The following is a 21,287-nucleotide window of genomic DNA, read 5'->3' on the forward strand; positions in this document are numbered from 1 at the left end:
CTTTTGCTACATATAAGTTTATAACTCATGATGATGAAATACTTTTAAAGTTTTATATATGTGATGTTATTTTGTTTGAATCCTTGATTGGACAATTATCAGGGATCAACAGGATATATGATGTTATTTTGTTTGAGTCCTTGATTGGACAATTATCAAGGATCAGCAAGATTTGGTATCGCCTTTGAAGTTTGATGTATCATTTCTATTTGACATCATATATATCAATGCTTTCTTCATATTTATGTGCCAATGTGTTTAGTTCATGTTGTTATTGCTTTATATGTTTAGAAATCTGAAAAAAAAAAATGAATATATTATGCATTTTTCATACTTGTCGATATTTTTGCCGATATTGCCGATAAGATGTTTTCTGGACCCTCGCCGATATTTTGTCGATACCGATATTTTCCACACTAGTTCTTATTGTTTTGGTAGTTTGATGTATTACACATTGGAATAACAAAGATCAAAGCTAATAAGTAAAAAGGTAACACAAACAGTTATCGAGTTAATAGAATTAACATATACATTGCCCTATTGAATTCTCAACACTTTCAACTTCGATTCCACCTTCATTGGAGCCACTTGTATCTCATCATCAAAGTCCAAGTATGAACCCTTGGACTTCCAAAAACCAGCATCTTCATCAAGGATAACATCCCTGCAAGTCTCAATAGAGTATTGTCCTGGAACATAGACCCTAAAGGCCTTTGAATTTTCATTGTAGCCAACAAAAAATCCCTTTCTTTGCGTAAGGCTCCAACTTCGTTCTTTTCTCTTTCGGCACATGAACATAAACAGGAACAACCAAAGATTCTTAAATGATCAACATTTGGTCTCTCACCTGTGAAGACTTCTTCAGAAGTCTTGTAGTCCAAAATTCGAAATGGGCACCTTTTTTGAACATAAACAGTTGTTTGTTAGCATGGATATTTCCATAGTCAATAAACTGTTGTTGATGAGAACTTCTAGGGAAACTATATATTGCAATTATTGTATTTCCCAACGTTTCGGGTGAACCCTTCACCCATCTTCAGGGACTTGAAACTTACTATTGAAGTGAAGAGAGTTGGACCTCTATAAATAAAGGAATATGTTGAAATATAGTTGTTATAGGAGGAAATTAAAACAAATAGGAAAGAATTATGATTAAAATAATATCAAAAAAAAGATAAATTTAGAAAGTAAATTTTTTATTTTTAGAGGCTGGTCAAGTTACTAATAATGATTAATCTTATTTAAAGGATAACAATTATTAATTAAAAAGAATTTTTGATTAAAGAGAATTAAAATATTAAAAATATTAGAAAGAAAAATTTGGTCAAGGGAATTAATGAAGCTTTGAAAAGCATTTAGGAATAAGATATAATAATCATTGAAAATATAAAAGTTTGTAAATTAAGATTGGAAAATTAGATTAATGTAGGAAATAGATTAATTTAGAAAAGAACTGATTTTGGGCCATGTTGCACCCATTTTGTCAAAAAGTCCAAGGAAGCAGTAATCAAAATTTTTCGAAGTTCAGAATCATCAGCGAGAAAATTATTGTCATTGTAAACCCAAATTCCGCAAATTCTAATGTAAATGATGTTAGTACAACCTTTTAATTTTGTAACAACCTAGGTAAGCCTTTGATTTTGGCGACAAATTTCATCCTAGGAGGTTTTTTAACCTCACCGCATTATTGTGTTTCTAAACACAGACAATCGACAGAGGTTTTCTTCAAGCTTAAACCCCAAAGCTAAGGTGGAATTCATTGACAAGGTCTTAGGTGAGCCCTAGTGTTATATTGAGTCTTTTTAAAAGTGCTTTGGAAATAATTTAAGCTATTTGGCTAAATTATTTTAATACAAATCACTTGGTCTACTAGATCATATTGTGTCGCAGAATTGGGTAATTATTTTGAAGTTCTATAACGAATGGGCATCCCCCTTTGAGAGTTGAATTTGTAATTATTTGATGTAAAAAAATATGTTATATAACATGGCTAAAATATTTGAGGGTGTAAAAATAATTAATCCCCTCCGGTTTCAATTAATTAATTTTTCTAGAAAAAAATTATATCCTAAGCCAGAAAATTAATTAATTTAGAGTAAAAAAAATGATTATAGAGAAATTAGATTTCTCCAAGTGGAAAATAACCAAAAAATGTGGGTCAAAAGGAAGTTAATTAATTTAATTTTTGGAGGTTCCCCACTAAGAAAAAAATGGATTTTTTAAGAAAAATTAAGCCCTTGGACCCTGGTGGTTAAATCAAAGTCAAAATTTTGAGGAAATTAATCCAAAATATTTATTTTTGGATTAATAAAAAATGGTTTTTAAGAGAAATTCGAAAATTCTTCAAAAATAAATATTTTTAACGACAGAGATTAAAAGGTGATCAAGTATTTATTGACATTCGAGATTATTTCGACAGGGATCAAACCAACTAGCCATTATTTTCCACTTGAAGGATTTATCTATAAATTAGAAGTCGTTTGCTTCTCAAGTCACAATGATGACTCTGATTCTAGATATGTAAATTTGTAACGCTGGTATTGATCCATCGATCTACTGGGAACGTTTGAATATCATAATAAAAGACTTTGGGGTTCATTTCATGGTGTACTTGTCTCATTGATCTGTGATACATGCTAGTTATTTGTTAATCCTACATTGTGCTAAATTTTTATTTAAGTTTGTTATTTCATTTGTTGGTCATATGAACATTCTAATGGTAGATTTTAGGTCTATCTTAGGTGATCTGATTCACCATATGTCTAAAAAATTTGCTTGAAGAAATATTATAGAGATCTGCAAGTACACTAGCCCTTGGAGTCCAAGTTCACAGACTATGGGCACGAACCGACCTTGTTTGGGCTCCAAGAAAGTTATGTGATTTTCTTACTTCGTTGACGACTTTGGTTAATACTCTAACTTTCAAAAATACATTGAGCCATTGTCGTTATTTAAAAATTTAATTTTCTCAAAAAATTATATTTTACAAGCATTGGAATATGTATATGTTATGCAACCAACTCACAAAATAGAAGAAAGAGATAGATCAATGACTTAAAACGTAGCCTCTTCGAGTGGGGAACCTCCTTTACATTACACAAATGAACAATTCTTGAATGATACAAATGACAAGACCTCCTTTCTATAAACAAGAGTCTAAGGGGTCACAATAAAATCAGATCCAACATAACAATAATAATGTAAGGGCACAACAATAACAATAGTGGGCTTCTATGCGGCACAATAATAACAATGTGGGGACAACATGGACACAACAATAATAATAAAGGTCTGCAATGACAATAATAATAAGGGAATACACTAGTATTATAAGGACCTAACATGCCCCTGTCCTTCAAAAAAGTGTTGTTCTCAACGCTTGAGTAGTTTTGGATGCTTCTGTATAAAATTTTCATCCCCCCATGTGGAATCTTCAGCGGGTAAGTTCTTCCACTTGATGAGATACTCTGAAATTGATTGATTTCGTAGCTGTCGATTTCTTGTTTTCGTGACTGCTCCAGGTTCCAATATGATTTTTCCTTCCTCGTCAAGTTCTGGCAATATTGTTAGCACTGGGAGCTTGTCAATTATAACCTTCTTTAAGCATGGAGCATGGAAAACTGGGTGCACTCGGGAAGATGCAGGAAGTTCCAATTTGTATGCCATAGTACCACTCTTTTGCAACACCTTGTACGGACCATAATACTTTGGTGATAATTTATTATCCTTCTTAGCTTACTTGACGGACATTTGTTTGTATGGTTGTAGTCGTAGAAATACCCAGTCACCTACATCAAAACTTATTTCGCTGCGATGTTGATCTGCCTATTGTTTCATTCTATTATGTGCCAAAGTGAGGTTATCCTTTAAGAGTTGGAGAACTTTTTGTTGATGCTCGATGTGATCTTCCACTGCTTGAACCGTAAAATTTTCTCTTAAATATGATGTGATGGACGATGGATGATATCCATAAAGTGCCATAAATGGGGTCATTTTTGTGGCAGTATGGAAGAAAGTGTTATACCACCATTCAGCCAGAGGTAACCATTCGACCCATTGTGTATGTTTATCAGATACAAAGCAACGAAAATATCCTTCCAAACATTTGTTCACTATCTCAATTTGCCCATTAGATTGATGATGATAAGATGAGCTATGAGCTAATTGAGTACCGAAACAAGAAAATAATTTTGTCCAAAAATTTCCAGTGAAAAGAGGATCTTTGTCGCTTACAATAATCTTTGGGTTTCCATGTAGCTTTTGAACTATTTCCATAAATGCAGTAGCAACTGTACTGGCTTGAAATGGATGAGATAATGCACAAAACTGTGCATACTTGGTAAGTCTATCAACTACCACCATGATGACACTCTTTCCTTCGGACTTGGGTAAACTTGTGATAAAATCCATTGAAACCTCCTCCCAACGTTGACTTGGAATGGATAAAGGTTGTAATAGACCTGGGGTCTTAATTGTCTCAACTTTACTCTGTTGGAAAACCAAACATTCCACCACAAACTTTTGAATATCAGAATTAAAGTCGTCCCAAAAAAATTCCCTCTTAACCCTGTGGTAAGTTTTTAAAAATCCTGAATGCCCTCCTAAGGGAGAGGTGTGCAATTCCAGAAGAATCTTTTGTTTGAGTTAGGAATTCTTACAAAGGTATAAACGATCTTTGTACCATAACGAATCACTTTTCTAGCTAAATGTATCAGATGTACTAGGATCTTGCTGCAACTTTTGAATGAGTTTCCACACTTCTTCATCATTCTTCCATTCATCCCTTGCTTCGTTTATCCAATCTAGTTGGATAATAGAAATGGCACAAAGCAATGCTTCCACATCCTCATCCTTTCTTGAGAGTGAATTTGCAACAACAGTTTGCTTGCCCTTTTTTAGATGATTTCAAAGTCATAACACAACATCTTTGTGACACATTTTTGTTGCTCTTCTAAAGATAATCTTTGTTCTAGAAAGTATTTAAGACTATCATGATCTGTTTTTACCTTGAAATGTCTTCCCATTAGGTAAGGTCGCCATTTCTTAAGTGCATGTAGTATTGCCAACATTTCCTTCTCATAAATAGCTTCATGTAAATACTTTCCTTTGATTGGACGACTTTCAAAAGTAATGGGTCTTTCTTCTTGCATTAAAACAGCACCAATTCCATTTCTTGAGGCATCACATTCTACAATAAAGGTTTTAGTGAAGTCTGGCGTAGCTAAGACCGGTGCTTGGCACATTACCTCTTTAAGATGTTCAAAGGCCTTTGATGCTTCTGGAGTCCAAGAAAATGCATCTTTCTCCAATAATGTTGTTAACTTGTTAGAGGTGCTGCTATTCTCCAATAATTCTTAACAAACTTGCGATAATGCCCTTGTCAACTCGAGAAATCCTCACAGATACTTTATGGATGTGGGGATTTTCCATTCCTTAATGGTTTTAATTTTGCTAGGGTCTACCTTAACACCTTCATGAGATACAATATGACCCAACTATTCCACCTCTTGTACTCCAAAGAAACATTTGGAGGTTTTTGCATATAATTGTTTCTCCTCCAATAGTTTGAGCACTCTGTCAACATGTTGAACATTATCCTTCCAAGACTTGTTGTAGATTACTATATCATCAAAAAATATTAACACAAATTTTCTATGAAAGGGTTTGAAAATGGAATTCATCAAACCTTGAAATGTAGAAGGTGCATTAGTGAGGCCAAAAGGCATGACCAAAAATTCATAATGACCCTCATGCGTTCTATATGTTGTTTTCGGAATGTCTTCAATCTTCATTTTGATTTGATGATATCCTGAACGAAGGTCCAACTTGGTGAAGTAAAATGCTCCATGCAATTCATCCAATAATTCATCAATGACGGGAATGGAAAATTTATCTTTAATAGTGAGCTTGTTGAGCTCCCTATAATCCGGACATATGCCCCATGATCCATCCTTCTTGTGCACCAATACTACTGGCGCAGAGAAAGAACTTTGACTAGGTTGAATTATACCAACCTCTAACATTTCTTCAACCATACGTTCAATTTCACTTTCTTGGGCATAGGGATATCTGTAAGGCCTAATGTTTGAAGGAACGCTTCCTGGAATCAAATGAATAGCATGATCATGATCACAAATAGGTGGGAGGTCTTTGGGAGTCACAAATACCTTGGAATGATTATCCAAGATTTTTTGGAGATCTGGAGAAATAAATGATTTCGATGTGGGAACCTCTAGCGAACATAATTGTGCAATTAAGCCTCGTTGTTCTTTCTTTAGAAGCTTTGTCATAACGTTAGAGATGATTATCTTTCCCGGTTTTCCTATGATACTCGTTAATTCAACTTTCTTTACTTCCGAAAAAAATTCAAGAAAATTTATTCAAAATTAAAAGCTATCGTACCCAAAGATTATAGCCATTGGACTCCTAGTACAACATCAGCACCACACATTGGAATGGAAATCATTGGACTATTCACACATATTCTCCCATGGATAGCTTGATATTATGGCACTTTCCATAGAAATTTATGGTTCCTCCATCTACAACCATCACTTGACGCTCTGGTGTTGGATATAGGAATCAATTCAATTCCTTGGCTATCTTACAATCAATAAAATTATGGATACTACCCGAATCCATCAACACTATTACCTTTTTCTTCTTGATGTGTCTTCTATCTTAATAGTTTGAGGAGTGGTAATTCCGGCCAATGCATTACAAGATATGGTTGGGTTCATTTCTTCTTTCTTTAGGGCTTGTTCCTGGTGTGTATCCTCTTCTTTTGATGTTTCTTGTTCCTTTTCTTCCTCCTCTTCACAATCTATGTAAAATAATTTCTTCTCAGCACACTTATGACCTTAAGTGTATTTGCTATCACAACTGTAACAAAGCCCTTTTGCTCTTTTTTCTTCCAATTGTTGTGGTGTCAGCCTTGTAGACTGTAGAAGGTTAGGGGCAACAACACTTCCATCTTTATAGTTGTGAGTGGTAGGCTTCCTTGTTGCCATAATTTTGCTTTCAATTTTTCTTGCCAACCTGAATGCCTTCTCCAATGAATCAAGGTCCCAAAGGCGAACCTCATGTAGAATGCTATCCTTTAAAGTCCCTATGAACACATCAATCCTATGCTCCTCTGGAATATCATTTACTCTTATATTCAATTTTTGAAAGTCCTCAATGTGCTCCCGCGTTGAACCCTTTTGTATCATCATATTGTGCTATCATTTCTTCCGTAAAAATTGCTTAAGTGACAATTTGTTTACGAGAGAAAAGCCATCGATACCATACAAACTGATTGGGTTCCAAATATAAAGTTGCAGTGCATACCTTTTGTGTGTTTTGCACATTATGAAGATAGAAATATTGCTCCATCTGTAGTATCCATGTTACAGGATCCTTGCCATCAAATTTCCTCATATTGATCTTTGGAACATGGTGGGTCTTCATTCTAACGTTAAAGTCTATGAAATCATGACTAACATTTCTTTTGTTCTCATCATGAGTTTCCTTTACTACCCTTTCGCCATTAGTAAGCATTTCTTGTAGCAACTTTCTCAAATCCATCTTCAAATCTTCGATGTTGCCTTTAAGTTTTTCTTCTATACCATCCATCTTAGCTTCCATGCCATTCTTTAAACCATCCATCTTCGCTTCAGTTACTTTTTATGAGAGCGAAATTTGTTGCACTTGGTCTCGTAATTTTGATATATCATGTTTCATTTCTTCCTCTTCTTCATGTGTCGTAGTAGAGATTTCGGGTTGCTTACTAGGTGTTTCCATTTTCTTTCTTCGGGTCATCAATGAATGATAATTATGCATCACAATGCCCTTTGAATCACTTCAAACTACTTTCTCAACCAAAACTTATGCAAATTTAAAAAAAAAAACTACACACCTTTTTTTGGCTTCATACGAGCTCAATCTTGAAATGCCTGTAACTCTATAATTTCGGATCTCCAAGTTTTGAAATTTCGGTCTGTGATAGCCCTCCGAGTCTTCTTTCCAACCCAACAAGTCTGATCGTGATTGAATTCTCCAAGAAAGAGTTATACCCAATCTCCTGCGATGACCTAATTATAAACTAGTTCAGTAGAGCGAACTTGTACGACGTGCCACATGTCACTATTTCGACCTTCGGCTCTGAAAACAATACCCAAGAACTATAATTCATCCTCTTTCTATCACTTATTACGAAATTTGAATCTGATGCTCAGAGAAAAAGTTATGACGATTTTCCCAAGGTGACTTGTTTGAGATCAAATTCGGGAGCATGCAAAAACCCTAACTTCCTAAGTTCATATCTCCGAAAATATAGAGAGCCAGGATCTCAAATTGGATCACGAGGTTCATCATGATTTCGGCTCAAATGGGTTGTAATTTCAGCTTTTGAAACCTCGTAGAAAAAAAGTTATAGCGAAAATGCCACGATGACCTATTTGAAGCAGCGAAACCCTAAAATCCAAAGCTCTGATACCAATTGTTATGCAACCAGCTCACAAAATAGAAGAAAGAGATAGATCAACAACTTAAAATGTAACCTCTTCGAGGGGGAAACCTCCTTTACATTACATAAATGAACAATTCCTGAATGATGCAAATGACAAGACCTCCTTTCTATATATAGGAGTCTAAAGGGTCACAAAATAATCAGAGCCGACATAACAATAATAATGTAAGGGCACAACAATAACAATAATGGACTTCTATGGGGCACAATAATAACAGTATGGAGACCACATGGGCACAACAATAGTAATAAGGGGCTACAACGACAATAATAATAAGGGAATACACTAGTATTATAGGGACCTAACAGTATATTTGTAGATATCTTGTGAATATTTTGTGCATAATTTCATAAAATAATTTTTTTGTAAATATATTTCTAACCCTTGTTCTGCAATTATTGGGTTTTGGGGCTTTAATTTTAATTTTGTATATATTGGGGTTTTGGGAAAATTTTATTCTCATTTGTGCAAGTGAGCTTCAAAGTTGATCAAGAGAATTTTGTTGGGGTTTGGAGCTAGATCTAGGCCCTTGAGGGTAAAATCTAGTATCCATTTGATTTGCAGGGCTAGCATTCAGTAATTTTGTAGTGATTTGGGCAATTATTGAAGATCTGAAGTCATATTCATATTTTGTTGGGGTTTGAAAAATTTTTAGGGCTAGCATTGTCTCAGCTTTGCCTCCAAACCCTAGCCACAGCCCTTGCAAGCCTAGCCGCAGGCCAAATTTGGCTTCTTTTCCCTTGTCGTGGGCCCCAACACCCTTATCGTCAGCCTTCTAGGGCTGCTGCCCTAGGCTGTAGGCTTCTCTCCCCTCTTTCGTGGCTCCTAAACCCTCTCAGCCTCCCTCCTTTCTCCTTTGTTTCCGTTGACCTACCCTCTCCTCTCCTCCGCTGCTCTTATCCTCCTCTCTCTCCCCTCTCCAACCCTCTCCTTGCCACAATCCCAAAGGGATTGTTTCCCTAAGATGCAACCCCTTTAGGGCTTGCGACAAGCCTTTAAGACCTTAATACAATAGGTCGCAGGCCTTAGGGTTTTCCTCCTTTGGCCTTTGTCCCCAAACGCTAGCCTCCCTAGGCTTTGTGTGGCCCTAATCTAGCCTATTTAGCCTCATTTAGTCACTGAAGTGGGTTATCTCTGAATTTTTGTCTCTAACATTGGTTGTTTGCAGAGATTTGGAGTTAAAATTTGGTGGTTGCAAGTGGCCATTCCACTGGAGAAATTTTGGACAAGAAGGGAAGTCGTCTTCTAGGCCAAAAGGCCTATTGGTTTGGCCTTTCTCACCCTCATTCTCCTCAATGATTTTCTACAGCCATATGAACATTTGATAGCAGTAACATCTAGCTCATCTAAGTGGCTTAAAATCATTAACAAGTTATCTAAATTCGTTAGCTAGCCCTCGCATAAATTGAACATCCATTTGTTTGGCATATTTCATGAAGTTTTGAGGATTGTCATAAACATAACAAGGTCTAATATACAACAGTAATATAAGCCTTCATCTCATTGCATTTTCATCTTACAAGCATTTGCATTCATAAAGCATCTCACTGTTCAAGTGCTCAAGAAGCAAAGTGTTGGGCTAATTTCACATATTTGACACAAGAATATCTCACTGTTGTCATAACTTGCTTGTTGTTGTCTTATTGCTCATTGAATGTCACTTAAATGTAAGTATCATAAAGGCTTACTCTTGTTCAAGCTCTATTGATAATATTTGCTCATTGTGGAATTGAAGTGATTTGACAATTGGTGAAGTATCTTATTGCTAATAGGAACACTAATGCTTTGGTTTCTTGTGAGTTTCATAATATTCAAAAATTCAATTTTGCACCTAATAAGCTCACTCACATAAGCACATTAATCTCATCTCTTGTTGAATGGCTTTTATTGCTTAAGTTGGTGTTAACTAAGCAGATCATTTCTTGAACGTGGGCATATTCACTTGTTCTTTCACATTAGATTGAGATCTAATTGCTACATATTAAATTTGGCATTGTGATAATTGGTTAACATATCTTGGAGAGTTGCTAATGATGTGGAGAACATTAATCATCCAATTGTAATTGTCACCAATTGCTACATTTGGATAAGTGCTCTAAAATATCTCTTTCTTGCCATTATTGTCCTTATTGTTTTATAGTTGATATTTGTTGTGGATCTTTAGCATATTGGTGACCTTTTCTTTAAGAGCATATATCTTGTGGTTATCTAACAATTGAGAAATTATCTTGTATCTTGTGGGCACTTGCGATATTGGCAGTTTATCTTGTGTATAAGATTGTCTCTTAATTCATTGTTAAGTATTTTTGTCATAAGATAAATCATAACTAAGTACTTAAAGTCATAAACAATCTTAACTCAAGATCACTCAATCATCTTGCATTGCATTATAGGCTTAGATTTGCATTAATTAATTTACCTCCAAGCATAAGCTTGGTTGATAGAAAGATAGGAACACACTTCATCTCTTGCTTGCGAACACTAGACCCTCTTTAGTGGCTAAAACGGTGAGCTTGCAGTCGTCAAATCCACAGTCTCTGCAGTGTTGGAGGCACCAGGTATGTTAGATTTCAAGGAGAGGTATCGTTAACCACGCCTTTTCTTGTTTTACCTTGACTTCTCTCTGCCACTCACTTTTGAGACTAGCCTCAAAATATATAAAGGATCAAGGGATACATTTAGCTAGGCACATAACTAAAATCAATCAAGATTCTTGCATCACACCTAGATTGTAGAATTTGCATAGCATATAGGATAGTGAAGCATTTAAGCAGCGATTTTTCATCTGGTCACCTAGTATTTAATTGATCTAAAGCAAATAGTTGACTCCATAAGGCACTGGTCTCATAAATAATTCAATCTAATCTCATAACTTGCTAAAATCAACCAAATGGCTAAGCCATTCAATCGTGTCCCCTGGACTTATTCGTTGTTGTAAGTCTTTCATTTCCATCTTCCATAGTGACTACCCCGCATGGCCTATTGTTGGAAGACAGCTAGAACGGAGTGGCCTGGGATCAGAGTGACAGCCCCCGCCTTGAATCGTTGTTGCATCATGCATGTACAATCTGAGTGACAACATTTTTTGGCGTCATTGTCGGGGAGGAGTTTACCTCATTCTTGGCACTTCAACGGCATCTTCTTAATTTTTTTCTCATTCTTAATCCATTCCTTATCCCGTCAACGCCACAACATTTTTTGGCGTCATTATGATATTTTCTTTATCTCATCATATTTTCATCACCTTATCCTTTGTCCTCTCACTAATCTTTTCATCTTCTCTATCCGCACCTTTAGCACCTAGACGTTTTGATTGGTTTCATGTTTGGGTGGCGACTCCACTTATTCATCCATTTACAAGAGCTTACTCTAGAAGAAATCCTGGTAGCTTGGTTAACCCCACTCCTAATCCTGAAAAGGCTCTAAGAGCTCAGTTAAACAAATTACATTCTAGTAAGCATTTAATCTTTCTCAGACAGGAAGCCCTCCTTGATATCCACTTGCTTTTCCTTGATCCTGTAAATCAAGACTTCATGGATTACTACAGTCCTTGCAGCTTTGCCAACATTCAAGGGTATCCTCATGATCTTCCAGAGGATTTTGCTATAAACAAGTTTCAAATCTTCCAGGGGAACAATGTAGTAGGCGCTGATATTCATGTTACAAAGTTCACCACTTTTCTGGAAAGATATGCTCAGGCGACTGCATACAATCGTGAGGACGTCATAATGAAACACTTTGTCCTTTCATTAGAAGATGATGCATTGCAATGGTTTCAAGACAAGCCTGATAAAACTTTTGACTCCTTGCAAGCTCTTACATGGGAAACCCCAACATGGGTGTATAGATGTAGGAGGGAGCAATCATGGTACATGAGTTACCCCGGCGTTTGTTTTTCCACCTTTCTTCGTATGCATTTTTGCCTTTTATTGATTTTTCTTTCTTTTAAGTTTTAACTGCTCAGGGCTCCAAGCAATCAGAGCATGATGTGAACGATATAGCAGTGAATACCCCCTTAAGGTTGGGCAATTCATCGCCCATCAGGGGTTCGAACAATCATGGGTTCTTTAATGATGCAGGGGGCTCACATAGGGGCCCTAGGAACTAGGGTGATGGCCATAAAGATAAGGGGTTGAGCTCATGTTTGGCTTTTGCCCACACACTAAATTTTTATATCTTAGCCATCTTTTGCATTTTATAGTACGTTTCTTGTTGTAAGTGGCCAAATTATGCTTTTAACTTTCTTTATAGCTGCATCAACCTCTGAGGAACCATTCCAAGCCCAACCCAAAGTGTGGACAAGGGGAGGGGAAAGCTAACTCCTTGTGGACCCAATGGACAAATATGGATCCGGATGGGAAATATGTGGGAAGAGCCTATAATGAGCGGAGGAGAGTGATGCATGTGATGTCGGAAAGCGGGACCACGTAGCCCAAATCAGGGTTTCCCATGTAGTGCCACTCCTAAGCTAGTAGCCAATAAAAGAGATCCCACAAGACTAAGATACAAGACTAACCACCAAATTGGACAAGGGGACAAGAGTACAGACCAAGCCCATTCTTTACATCGAATCCCCCCACTAATCCATGTCCAGATGTGCCCATAATAAGTAAGCAAAAGTACCCAATTACATAATGAAAAGTCGTACCTTTGGGTTTGGAAGGCCCACCTTCAAACATACGATCATAACAGATGAGAGAGGGCATATAATGGTTGGCTCAAGTGGCAGAAAATGTTGGCACATTGAGCTATTTGGTGGTTTCAAGGGGTTGTTGGTTGTTGGCTAAGACAAATCTAGGAAAAAAAATCTCCTATCGGGGTCACCTACTGGTGGTGGGTAACATGTGGCTCCAACTAGGACATGAGCTCTCAGTACAATGCATGAACATACTCAAATGGGTAGGTCATGAGAACACCAGCAATCTCTTGGGATCGTATACTTGTTACCTGCACATCAAAGACTAAGCACACGGGGCAACATGTTTTCATGGCGTCTTATGATCGCCCATGCTTATGTTAGTCCATAAAATCAACAGGAAATAAAACCCAATTCTAAATGCACCTAATCTAGTATGATAACATAATATGATGTTTGTTTTAATGCAAAAACGAATATGCAATGCATCCTATGTTGATTTGGGGTAGCATCGAATGTGCTCTAGCCACAAAAATTGGTGGAGAGGCCAAAGCAGATAAGATCTTCAATACCCAGAAATGGTTTGGGCAGAATCTAACCAGCTTGGGAGATATTAAAATAATTAATATTTTTAATGGAGTCCCTAAGTCTAAACTTAGGGAAAATAAAATATTAATGTGAATTAATATAAAACCGAGTTAGAATGGTCCAAAAGTCATGGATCAAGCCAGATCTAATCTTAGTCGTTAATTAGGGACTTAATCTCGACCGTTGAATTGTCAACGAGAAAAGTATAAGAGGAGGCTTGAGGGTCACTTGGAGAATACACTGAGTTCATCAAGAATTCGATTTTCTGCGGTAGGGCTTGCTGAGAAAATCGAAGGAGTGATCAGAGTTGCAGCTGAGGGGCAATGAATATAGATGCAGAGAGGCAGAGAGGGTACGGGAGCATCAGCGCAGAAGCCGAGAGAGGGTTGACGCAGAGCCAGCGAGAGGCCACGTAGAAGCAGCGAGAGTCCACGCAGAGGCAGCCAGGAGTTGCGCAGTGCCAGAGAGAGCCAGTGTGGGTGACGCAGAAGCTCCAAAGGCTGACGCAGGGCTAGTTGGGGTGACATTTGGCTGACACTGAGACATTTCGTGGGGCAGATTGGAGCTGAGAGTTGTGGGATTGTACATCCGGGGATTTTAGCCAAAATATGTCTCCAACTGAGAGGTACTACTGCCGAGAGCATTCTCTATTGGGTGAGCCATTTCTGGCACCCAGATTGTATTCTGAAACTGCTTAATAATAAAACCCTCAGATAGCTGCACCGGTTTTCCCACATTGGGTTTTTCCGGGAACATTAATCCAAAAATAACGGTGTCACTTGTGTGCTTGTTTTTTTCTTCAGTTGATGATATGTATGTGTTGAGCATGTACTTGTATTTATTTTTAGTATTTACATGGTAAATAACTTGTTAACTAACAGAACAAGTAGGAAGAAATAAATCAAAAAGTGCATGAAAGATTTCTAACAGATAGACTTAGAAATTCCAACATGGTATCAGAGCATGGTTGCAGATCACAGGAGAACTGAGGGCATCAGCGGAGCAGAGCAACAACAGCAGAAACAATTGTCTCGAGTGACAAAAGTTGTTCCTAGCGAAAAAGCAGCAAGGAAGGGGTGACGCAGTGCCTGTGTCTTCTAGTTTGAGCCAGGAGAAGAATCAGCACAGTGGCAGAAAGGAGAAGACCTGACCTACGCAGTGCCCAGTCATCTTTCCCAGTCAGGAAGGATTGACGCCCGTGGCCAGGAGATATGGATTTTGCTAGTGCTGGGATTGTGTAGAGTCTAGAGCCTCTAACCTTCAGTTTGTTGGGGCATAGGAGGTTGTGGAGAAATTGCAGAGTGAAGCTGGTGGGGTGTTGTAGTCATAACAGTACCTAACAAGGCAAGACCAAGGAGGAGAGAGTTGCTACCCAGGATTTCTAGCCAAGAAATCGTGGGGGCATCTCGACATTGGCAGAGGGGTTTCCAGGAGGGAAATCGAGGCTCAGAGGGAGTCACACCAAGAACTTCCAGGAGGGAAGTAAAGAGACCTGAAAGAGTCGAACGAGGAGCAGCGAGATGGCAGTGAACTGGGTAAGAAATCAGGACAAACTGGACAGAGCCTCAAACTTCGTAGTCTAGAAAGCCAGAATCTTGTCCGTTCTAGACAGGAATCGTCTCAAGGACTTTGCCTTGAAAACGATAGCAATCCCAGTGGACCTAGCTGAGAACGATAAGTACGAGGAGACAATGGCGAGAACCAAGAGCATCATCCTTGATGGGGTCAAGAACAATGTAGTACCACATATTGCCGAAAATGACACAGCAAATGAAATGTGGGAGGCCCTAACGAAATTGTATCTACATACTTCCGCGCAGAGGAGGATGCTACTAGAAAATTAGTTGCGGTCATATCAGATGCAGAAAGGAGAACAAATCGACATCTTCCTCAGTCGATTTCAGGAGATCCGGGATCAGCTGACTTCCACAAGGGCCACGCCGGATCAGGAATTAATGGTGAGGACAGCATTGAACGCAGTCTCAGAGGACTGGGAGGTATTTGTCAAGAGCATACTGGGCAGATCGACCCTTCCAGACTGGGAGGAACTGTGGGTGGCTCTTCGTGAAGAAGAGATCGGAAGGTTAACCAAGGCAGGAAGCGGCGGCAAGGGGGTCAGAATCAAGAAGGAGGAAGAGGAGGATGTTGCCCTAGCATCTGAGGGAAAGCAGGAGAAACGAAAGAAGAAGGACCTCTCCAAGGTCAAATGCTTCCACTGTGGGGAATTGGGTCATTATGTGAGCCAGTGTCCGATGAAGAAGAGCAAGGGAGAGGCTTCTAAGACCAAGGTTGCGCCATCAAGGGTGGAGAAAGAAGTGGAGACAGATGATGATTGTGCCATGAGTGCTCATGCACCTCATGAGAGGAAGTGGGGAGACATCGAGTTGTAGTCAGACGAACTACAGGCGATGAGGGGCAAGATCCTTAAGGTACCCAATCTCCTAGATTATACCTTGCTACGAGACCCCGGAAGAGGAGTAGCAGAACTGACAGAGCTGTCAGAGTTGGGAGATCAGTTACTTACTTCTCAGTAATTGAGTTGCGGTGCAGCGGTTAGAAGTGGTAGTGCTATGGGCAGCACGATGTAGCATGATGAGAGGGATTACAGTGCAGATGCAACATGATGAGAGGGATTACAATGCAGATGCAGTAGTGGCACTGGCAGGGCCATGGGCACCAGCACGGATGCAGAGGGAGCTGTTGTACAAATGCAGCAGTGGTAATAGCAGGGCCATGGGTAGCAGTACATGATGTAGCAGTGCAAAGGATGTTGGGCAACAGGCCTAGCATCAACACAAGGACCGATGTCGGATGATCAGGGTGATGCTCAGTGAGGAGTATTACTAGAGCACAGTCCTCGCTGAGAAGGAGTGTTGATTTGGGGTAGCATCAGATGTGCTCTAGCCATGAAAATTGGTGGAGAGGCTAAAGCACATAAGATCTCCAATACCCAGAAATGATTTGGGCAGAATCTAACCAATTTGGGAGATATTAAAATAATAATATTTTTAATGGAATCCCTAAGTCTAAACTTAGGGAAAATAAAATATTAATGTGAATTAATATAATACTGAGTTAGAATGGTCCAAAAGTCATGGATCAAGCCAGATCTAATCTTAGTTGTTGATTAGGGACTTAATCTCGACCGTTGAATTGTCAACGAGAAAAGTATAAGAGGAGGCTTGAGGGTCACTTGGAGAATACACCAAGTTGATCAAGAATTCGATCTTCTGGGGCAGGGCTTGCTGAGGAAATCGAAGGAGTGATCAGAGTTGCAACTGAGGGGCAGTGAATACAGAAGCAGAGAGGCGGAGAGGGTACCAGGGGCATCAGCGCAGAAGCCGAGAGAGGGTTGACGCAAAGCCAGCTAGAGGCCACGCAGAAGCAGCTAGAGGCCATGCAGAAGCAGCCAGGAGCTCCGTAGTGCCATTCAGGAGCTCCGTAGTGCCATCCAGGAGCTACGCAGTGCCAGAGAGAGCCAGTTTGGGTGACTTAGAGGCTCCAAAGGCTGACGTAGGGCTAGTTGGGGTGACATTGGGCTGACGCTGGGCTAGTTGGGGTGACGTTGGGCTGACGCTGGGAAATTTCGTGGGTTAGATTGGAGCTAAGAGCTGTGGGATTGTACATCCAGGGTTTTTAGCTGGAAGAGAGGTAGTACTACTGAGAGCATTATGTTGATTTGGGGTAGCATCGGATGTGCTCTAGCCACGAAATTTCGTGGAGAGGTTGGGGCACATGAGATCTCCAATACCCAGAAAGGATTTGCGCAGATTCTAAACAATTTGAGAGATATTAAAATAATTAATATTTTTAATGGAGTTCCTAAGTTTCAGATTGAGAGATATTAAAATAATTAATATTTTTAATGGAGTCCCTAAGTCTAAACTTAGGGAAATTAAAATATTAATATGGATTAATATAAAATTGTGTTAGAATGGTCCAAAAGACATGGATCAAGTCAGATCTAATCTTAGCTGTTGATTAGGGACTTAATCTCGGCTGTTGATACGTCAACGAGAAAAGTATAAAAAGGGGCTTGAGGGTCACTTGGAGAATACATCAAATGATCAGTCATTTTATTCTCTAGAGCGGGTTTGCTAAGAGAGATACAATCAGTGATCGGAGTTGCAGCTGAGGGGCAGTGAGTACAAAGAGACAGAGAGGCAGAGATAGTGCCGGGAGATCAGCACAGGAGCCAGAGAGAGTGACGCAGTAGCAGCCAGGAGCTACGCAGTGCTTCAGAGAGGCCAGCGTAGCTAGCGCAGAGGGCCAGAAGGCTGATGCAAACCTATTCAGGGTGACGCAGGGCCAGCGCTGGGCAGAGAGAGGCTGACGCAGTCCAAAAAGGCAGACGTTGGGGTTTCTGGGGCAGATTGGAGCTGAGGAGCTGCCGGAGGGTTTATCCGGGGTTTCAGCCGAAACATTTGTTTCAGACTGAGAGATACTACAACCAAGGGCATTCTCTGTTGGGTAAGCCAGATTTGGCACCAAAATTGTACTCTGAAATTGCTTAATAAGAAAAACCTCAGATAGTTGCACCGATTTTCCCGCATTGGGTTATTCCCGGAACATTGGTCCAAAAAATAACGGTGTCATTTTGTGTGCTTGTATCTGTTTCCTTTAGTTAATGATCTGTAATATGTTGAGCATGCACTAGTGTTTATTTGCAATATTTACATTGTAAATAACTTGTTAAGTAATGGAACAAATAGGTAGGAATAAATCAATAAAGTGCATGGAGGGTTTCGACCTAGTAGACTTAGAAATTTCAACACATTCTTTGTTGGGTGAGCCATTTCTGGCACGCAGATTGTATTCTGAAACTGCTTAATAATAAAACTCTCGGATAACTGCACCGGTTTTCTTGCATTGGGTGTTTCCAGGGACATTGGTCCAAAAATAATGGTGTCACTTGTGTGCTTGTTTTTTCCTTCAGTTGATGATTTGTATGTGTTGAGCATGTACTTGTATTCATTTTCAGTATTTACATGGTAAATAACATGTTAATTAACAGAACAAATAGGAAGAAATAAATAAGAAAGTGCATAAAGGATTTCTAACAGATAGACTTAGAAATTCCAACATCCTAACCTAACACACGCATTACATCAAGCAAATACCAAGTGTAATCATAAAGCCAATGCAACCAACATATTATTAGATCAATCAAAGAATGGTTGTGTTGTCGCAGAGAATGTCTAAGCATCGCGACAACGGCTCAGATCGGGGGTTGTCACCCTGATCCCCAATCTCTTTGTTTAAGCTATCTCCCTACAGCAGGCTAAGGGGGCTAGACCCTATGGAAAAATGGAATGAAGAAAAACTAGTTGGGAACCAACTAGTTTGGGAGACACAGTGAAGCGATCAAGTACTTGATTAAGATTTAGCAAGACTTATAGAATTTGATTAGATTTTAAACGATTGATACCAGTGCGTTATGGAGTCAACGATCTTGCTAGGGAAATGAAGACCAAGTAATCGACTAGCAACTGATGCTTAAATGAATGACTATCCTATATGAAATGCAGACCCTAAAACTAATGTGAGATGCAAGAATCTTGGTTAATTTTAGTTAAATGTCTATCTAAGTTTTAACCCATCGATCATTTCTATATTGAGCTTGATTTCGTAGTAATTGGCAGAAAGAAGATAAGGTGAAGCACACTAAGGTGTGATTAACGATACCTCTGCTTAAAATCTAACATACCCAGTGTCTTCGATGCTGCAGAGAGTTGTGGCTCTGACCACTGCAAGGTCACCGTTTTAAGTACTATTAAAAGCAGGCTACTCAAACAAAGATGGATGGATACCTATCTCTCTATCGACCAAGCTTATGCTTGGAAGTAAATTTTATTTATGTAGAACTTCCAATACCCAAATGAAATGTTCGTTTTATTAAATGAAGACTCAAAATTAAACCCCTGAAGATATTACAATTAGAACACAAGCTTATTTCAAATCTTTCTGATACAGTTATAGCTCAAAGAGAACAAAAACTTCTTTGCAATTAATATCAACAGATGCTCAAAAAATACTCAGTTTATGAAACAAAGGATATGCATTTTATCACAATTCCATGACAGAGTACTTAATTTTCATAAATTAATTTTTAGGACAGCAGTAAGAAAAATTTTATGACAGCAACAATATGACAATGAAAACAGTAAGCTATCAATGATATCTTTATGCCAAAAATTTACCGAAATTTTTCCAAACTTGCCCACATGAATTATCAAAAATTTTCAGCCTGTTATGATGTGATTTCCAGAATTATATCAGATCTGATATACTTATTACAGACAGCAATTAAAACATGAAATAATCCTAATGATGAATGCCCAACTCAAGAAATTAATTCCTTAATGTATTAGACAACTTAGGAACTGATTTTAGGCTAAACCACATGAAATTTTTCCACTGTTGTATTTCAGACTTCAGAAACAGAATTATTCAGAGATAACAGTGACCCAAAATGTAGATCTAGACCAAATTCTTGATCCACATCAAACATAAATGACTTATTAATGTATTTAGTAATTTTTTTAGTTAATTTCAAACCACTTAGATGTGTTTTTCACCACTATTAGAAAGGTATATGACTGTTGTAGCAAACAGTGAAGAAAAATATGGTTTGGAGATCAAACCCTTAGGCCCTAGGCCTTGAAAATCACTTGCCCAAGTTGCCAAAAAAATTTCAATATTTGAAACACAAATTTTTACCAAATTTTCTGCAAAAACCCACCAATAATTAGCTTCAGAAAATCAAATATTCAAATCAGAAATGGAGCAAGGGGAATCTAGGGCCAATTAGAACTAGCACTAGGCCCAATAGAACTAACGTTGGGCTAAGAGAAGGGAGATCTGGGCTTAAAAGCCCCAAAATTTGAAACCCTTGTTCTGAAAAAAATTATTTTCTTTCAGATCTTCAGATTTATTGCAAAATCTTTAATGGTTGGCCTTGTAAAAAGATTTGAAATAAGATATTGCTTTTCAGGGCCTAAATCTGTCTCAAAAGCCCTAGATCTGCTTGAAAAATCTCAAATCTCAATATTTACTTGGCTGATTTCTCAGATCTATTCCTGCAAACAATCTTTGAGCCCAGATCTTGCCCTCCAAGGTCTAGATCTAGCTCAGATCTGCAGATTTACTTGGTTGATTTCTCAGATCTATTCCTGCAAACATTCTTTGAGCCTAGATCTTGCCCTCCAGCGTATAGATCTAGCTCAGATCTAAAAATTTTCTTGGTTGATTTCTCACATCTATTTCTACACAAGTGAAAAGAGAAAAACCCAATACACAATATGTACAAAAAATAGAGAAAATCCCAAAAAACCAAAGTGTTAAAATTCAAAATTATGTTACAAAATTTCAGATCTACACAAGTACATAACAGATCTATACAAATAATTTACAGATCTATACAAATAATTTACAGATCTATCAGATCTGAGTATGAGTCCAACTCTGCTCCCAGATCTGATAATCTAAGGCTCTTAATAGCCAGATCTATCAAAATTTCCACAAAATATTTAAAATATTTTGAAACAATGTTA

The 21,287-nt window shown here is 38.3% G+C and overlaps 1 protein-coding gene across 2 annotated transcripts in view; it reads right to left on the minus strand.

Moving 5' to 3' along the window:
- The window catches only part of LOC149195620 (thioredoxin-like 3-3), a 269,342-nt gene that overhangs the window by 41,954 nt on the left and 206,101 nt on the right, over window positions 1-21,287 (minus strand). The window lies entirely within an intron of this gene.

This window comes from Pinus tabuliformis, chromosome 2_2, assembly GCF_031772625.1.
Source record: "Pinus tabuliformis cultivar Carrire ecotype Pingquan chromosome 2_2, CPIR1, whole genome shotgun sequence".
Taxonomy (NCBI): domain Eukaryota; kingdom Viridiplantae; phylum Streptophyta; class Pinopsida; order Pinales; family Pinaceae; genus Pinus; species Pinus tabuliformis.